Raw genomic sequence first — 6,290 nt, forward strand, 5'->3', positions numbered from 1 at the left:
GGAATTTATATGATTTAATGTTAATACAGCTGGTAATGATGCTGTGTATTATCTAGTTGTGCCCATGTAACATCATACAATTATTCTACTTTGTATTGAGAGTCTGTGGGAATACATACAAGGAAGTTTCCTAGAAATGAAATTAAAATTTAGTTGCAAAGAAATGAGTGGTTGAACAGTATACTTCATTTTCACCATGTGAAAATGGGGAAGAAAAACACTTAGAAGTTGAGTAGCAACAACCTGCAAGACTTCAGTTTATGTAGAGTCTACTACATCCAAATTCTCTGCAACAAGGCTTAATCAATTTAGAAAAAAACTGATTTGACTACTGAAAGTAGATTAAGAAATGACTATATTTTTTCCTATAGAGTGTATGACAGGGGTCCCCAACCGCTGTGCTACAGACCGGTACGGGTCCGTGGCCTGCTGAGAACTGGACCACACAGTAGGAGGTGAGTGAGTGGTGGGCAAGCAGCATTACCTGCTGAGCTCCGCCTCCTGTCAGATTAGAAACAGCATTAGTTTCTCACAGGAGCAGGAACCCTATTGTGAACTGTACATGCGAGAGATCTAGGTTGCACACTCCTTTTCAGAATCTAACTAATTCCTGATGATCTGAGGTGAAACAGTTTCATCCCAGAAACATCCCCCATCTCCCAGTCCCTGTCCATGGAAAAATTATCTTCCAGGAAACTGATTCCAGGTGCCAGAAAGGTTGGGAACAGCTGGTGTATAGATTTCCTTAGAAACTGCAAAGTATTCTCAGAAGTGGAATTTAATGACTTACATCCATAATATACCAGATATTTTAGAATATTCTCATATATGCTACTTCATTTAATCTTTACAACACATCTATGAAGTGGGAATCCTGTGGCCATTCTGCAAGTTAGAAAACTGAGACAATGGTTGTATGTGGTATACTTAAATTCACACATACTTAATAAGGGACAGTACCACTGCAAAATTCCAAAGCTCTTTTCACTAGAGATAGCTGCCTCTGTGAGCTAGCCTGATATAAAGGGAGGCCTGTTAGAGGACAGAGATGATAAGAAAAATTAGTTGACAATAAAGTATGTTGGTAAGTGTGCTGGGTAAGACAAGAACTTGTGTATGGAGGTGATTCCCTTCTGGGAAAATTACCAGAAAGTGGGTGTGAAGAAATGTAGACAATAGATGAGATTTGGGTGGGGACATAGCCAAGCCATATCACACTTTTACCATATTCTAGTGACTAGGAGTAGTCATAGGTTTCAGCTGTACACATAAGGTGGGAATCATAGAAGGTATGGATGTCAAGGGGTGAGAATCATCGAATCACCTTAGGGTCCATCTGCTATAAGCACCCATAGTCCCAAAATCACCATCTATGTCCTGTCCTGGAAGCCACAGCACTTGGCCTCAGCTTGGTTCCCTGTTTTGCTTTTGTGTTTTATTTCTAGTTCATGAAAATGTTTACCTCATTTTAAAATTTCTCTTATTTTTTCCTTTTTAAATTCGTATCATTTTTCATCTTTGTTTGGAGTACAAGGTTACACGGAATACAAAGGTTACATGGAAACATCAACTTATGAAGCCATCTTGCTCCATCTGTGTTTTGTTATACTTTTTATTTGATCTGTGTTAGGACAGATTTCTGAAATCCTAGGTATGTTCAATGGCAGGCAATTTTTTAACCAAATGCTTTTGGGAAGATAATCTGAAAGAGAGGATTATTTTTGGTCTAAAAAATAGAGATTAAACAGAAAGGGGCATCTTTTAATTAGCCATCACATTTTTTTAAACCCTTATTTTAGGTTCAGGGTACATATGCTGGTTTGTTATATAGGTGAACTCATGTCACAGGTATTTGTTGTACAGATTATTTTGTCACCCAGGTATTAAGCTTAGTATCCAATAGTTATTGTTTTTTACTCCTCTCCCTCCTTCCAACCCTCCATCCTCAAGTTGACCCCTATGTCTGTTGTTCCCTTCTTTGTGTTCATAAGTTCTCATCATTTATCTCCCACTTATATATGAGAACATGTGGTATTTAGTATCATTTCTGTGTTAGTTTACTAAGAATAATAGCCTCCAGACCCATCCATGTTCCCACAAAGGACATGATCTCATTCTTTTTTATTGTTGAATGGTGTATATGTACCACATTTTTCTTTACCCAATCTGTCATCAATGGGCATCTAGGTTGATTCCATACCTTTTATGAATAGTGCTGCAGTCAACATTTGTGTGCATTTTTTTATGGTAGAATTATTTATGTTCCTCTGAGTATATGCCTAACAATGGAATTGCTAGGCTGAAAGGTAGTTCTGCTTTTAGCTCTTTGAGGAATCACTATACTGCTTTCCACAATGGTTAAACTAATTTACACGCCTACCAACAATGTAAAAATGTTCCCTTTTTCTCTGCAACTTCACCAGCATCCATTATTTTTTGACTTTTTAATAATAACCGTATTGACCGGCACGAGATGGAATCTCGTTGTGGTTTTAATTCTCATTTCTCTAACGATCAGTGATATTGAGCTTTTTAAAATATGCTTGTTGACTGCATGTATGTCTTATTTTCAAAGGTTTCTGCTCATATCCTTTGTCCAGTGTTTAATGAGGTTGTTTTACTCTTGTAAATTTAAGTTCCTTATAGATGCTGGAATTGGACCTTTTCAGATGCATAGTTTGCAAATATTTTCTCCCATTCTGTAGGTGATCTTCTTACTCTGTTGATAGTTTCATTTGCTGTGCAGATCTCTTAAGTTTAACTAGATCCCATTTGTCAATTTTTTTGCTGCAATTGCTTTTGATGTCATTATCATGAAATCTTTGCCCATTCCTATGTCCAGGGTGCTATTGCCTAAGTTGTTTTCCAGAGTTTTATAGTCTTGAGTTTTACATTTAAGTCTTAATCCATTTTGAGGTTTTTTTTTTTTTTTTTTTTACTATAGTATAAGGAAAGGGTTCAGTTTCAATCTTCTGCATACGGCCAGCCAGTTATTCCAGAACCATTTGTTGAACAGGGAGTCTTTTCCTTATTGTTTTTGTCAGCTTTGTCAAAGATCATATAGTCGTAGGTGTGAAGCCTTGTTTCTGGGCTCTCTATTCTGTTCCATTGATCTATGTGCCTGCTTTTGTACTGGTGCCATGCTGTTTTGGTTACCGTAGCCTTGTGGTATAGTTTGAAGTCAGGTAATGTGATGCCTCCAGCTTTGTTCTTTTTGCTTAGGATTGCCTTGGCTATTTGAGCTCTTTTTTGGTTTCATGTAAATTTGAAGATAGTTTTCTTTAGTTCTATAAAGAATAAAAATAGCACTGAATCTGTAAATTGCTTTGAGCAGTTATAGCCATTTTAATAACATTGATTCCTATCAATGAGCATGGAATGTTTTTCCATTTATTTGTGTCATCACTGATTTCTTTGAGCAGTGTTTTGTAATTCTCATTGTGGAATCTTTCACTTTCCTGGTTTGCTATATTCCTAGGTATTTAATTCTTCTTGTGGCAACTGTGAATGCTAATACCTTTCTGATTTGGCTCTCAGCTTGGTTGTTGGTGGTGTATACGAATGCTAGTAATTTTTGTACATTGATTTTGTATTCTGAAATTTTGTTGAAGTCATTTATCAGTTGAAGGAGTTTTTGGGCCAAGACTATGGGGTTTTCTAGATATGGAATTATGTCATTTACAAACAGGTATGGTTTGACTTCCTCCCTTCCTATTCAGATGCCCTTTATTTCTTTCTCTTGACTGATTGCTCTGGCCAAGACTTCCTAAACTATGTTGAATAGAAGTGGTAGGGGAGGGCATCCTTGTCTTGTGCCAGTTTTCAAGAGGAATGCTTCCAGGTTTTGCCTATTCAGTATAATATTGCCTTTGAGTTTGTCATAGCTGGCTTTTATTAAGGTATGCTCAATACCTAGTTTACTGACAGTTTTTAACATGAAGAAATTTTGAATTTTATCAAAAGCCTTATTGCTTCTATAATCATGTGGTTTTTGTCTTTAGTTCTGTTTATGTGATGAATCACATTTATTGATTTGCATATGTTGACCTAACCTTATATCCTGAGGAAGAAATCAACTTGATCATGCTGAATGAGCTTTTTGATGTGCTGCTGGATTTGGTTTGCAAATATTTTGTTGAGAATTTTTGCATCAGTGTTCAGCAAAGATACTGGCATAAAGTTTTCTTTTCTTTTTTTGCTGTGTCTCTGCCAGGCTTTAGTATCAGGATGAGGCTGGCCTTATAGAATGAGCCCACTCATGAGTCTCTCCTCGTCATTTTTTTTGGGAATAATTTCAGTAGAAATGGTACCAGCTCTTATTTGTATGTCTGGAAGAATCTGGCAATACATCCTTCTGGTCCTGGTCTTCTTTTTGTTGGTAGGCCATTTATTATCGATTCAATTATGGATCTCATTATTGCCTTGTTCAGGGAATATGTTTTTTCCCTGGTTCAGTCTTGGGAGGTGTTACGTGTCCAGGAATTTGTCTACCTCTTCTAGGTTTTCTAGTTTGTGTGCATAGAGGTGTTAAAAGTAGTTTCTGATAGTTATTTTTTCTGTGGGGTCACTGTTAACAACCCCTTCATCACTTCTAATTCTGTTTCTTTGGATCTTCTCTCTTTTCTTCTTTTTTAGTCTAGCTAGCAGCCTATCTTATTAATTTTTTTCAGAAAACCAACTCCTGGATTTGTTGATCTTTAGAATGATTGTTCATGTCTCATTATCCTTCAGTTTAGCTCTGATTTTGGTTATGTCTTGTCTTCTACTAGATTTGGGATTGATATGTTTTGGCTTTTCTAATTATTTTAGTTACGATGTCAGGTTGTTAATTCAAGATCTTTCTAACTATTTGATTGGGCATTTAGAGCTATGAATTTCCCTCTTAGCACTGCTTTACCTGTGTCCTGGAGATTCTGGTATGTTGTATCTTTATTCTCATTAATTCCAAAAAACTTCTTGATTTCTGCCTTAATAACATTATTTATCCTAAAGTTATTCAGGAGCATATTACTAAATTTCCATGTAATTGCATGGTTTTGAGCAATTTTCTTAGTCTTGATTTCTATTTTTATTCTGCTGTGGTCTGAGAATGTGTTTGGTGTGATTTCAGTTCCTTTGCATTTGCTGAGGATTGTTTTACATCCAATTTTGTGGTAGATTTTAGAATATGTGCCATGAGGCAATAAGAAGAATGTATATTCTGTTGTTTTTTGATGGAGAGTTCTGTACAGGTCTATCAGATCCATTTGGTCCAAGGCTGAGTTCAGGTTGTGAATATCTTTGTTAATTTTCTGCCTTGATGATCTGTCCAATACTGTCAGTGGAGTGTTTAAGTCTCTCATTATTATTATGTGGTAGTATACATCTCTTTGTAGATCTCTAAGGACTTCCTTTATGAATCTAGGTGTTCCTGTGTTAGGTGCATTTACATTTAGGATAGTTAGGTCTTCTTGTTGAATTAATCCCTTTATCATTCTGTAATGCCTTTCTTGATCTTTGTTCATTTAAACTCTGTTTTGCTTGAAATTAGGATTGCAACTCCTGCTTTTTTCTGTTTTCAATTTGTTTGGTAGATTTTCCTCCATCATTTTACCTTGAGCCGATAGGTGTCTTTACATATGAGATGGGTCTCCCGAAGACAGCATACCATTGGGTCTTGCTTTTTGCCCAGCTTGCCACTCTATGCTTTTTAACTGGAGCATTTAGACCATTTATGTTCAAGCTGAGTGTAGATATGTGTGGATTTGATCCTATCATTATGTTGTTAGCTGGTTGTTCTGGCTTCTTTGTATGGTTGCTTTATAGTGTCACTGGTCTGTGTATTTAAGTATGTTTTTGTATTAGCTGCTAGTGGTCTTTCCTTTCTATATTTAGTGCTCCTTTCAAAATCTCTTGTAAGGCAGATCTGGTGGTAATAAACTCCTTGAATGTGGCCGGGTGCAGTGGTTCACGCCTGTAATCCCAGCACTTTGGGAGACTGAAGCAGGCAGGTCACGAGGTCAAGAGATGGAGACCATCCTGGCCAACATGGTGAAACCCTGTCTCTGCTAAAAATACAAATATTAGCCAGCAGTGGCGTGCCCCTGTGGTCCCAGCTACTTGGGAGGCTGAGGCGGAAGAATCACTTGAACCTAGGAGGCAGAGGCTGCAGTGAGCCAAGATTGCCCAACTGCACTCCAGCCTGGTGAGAGAGCAAGACTCCATCTCAAAATAATAATAATAAAAATAAATAAATAAAGAAACTTCTTGAATGTTTGCTTACCTGAAAACGATCTTATTTCTCCATCACT

This window comes from Cebus imitator, unplaced genomic scaffold, assembly GCF_001604975.1.
Source record: "Cebus imitator isolate Cc_AM_T3 unplaced genomic scaffold, Cebus_imitator-1.0 Scaffold17, whole genome shotgun sequence".
Taxonomy (NCBI): Eukaryota; Metazoa; Chordata; class Mammalia; order Primates; family Cebidae; genus Cebus; species Cebus imitator.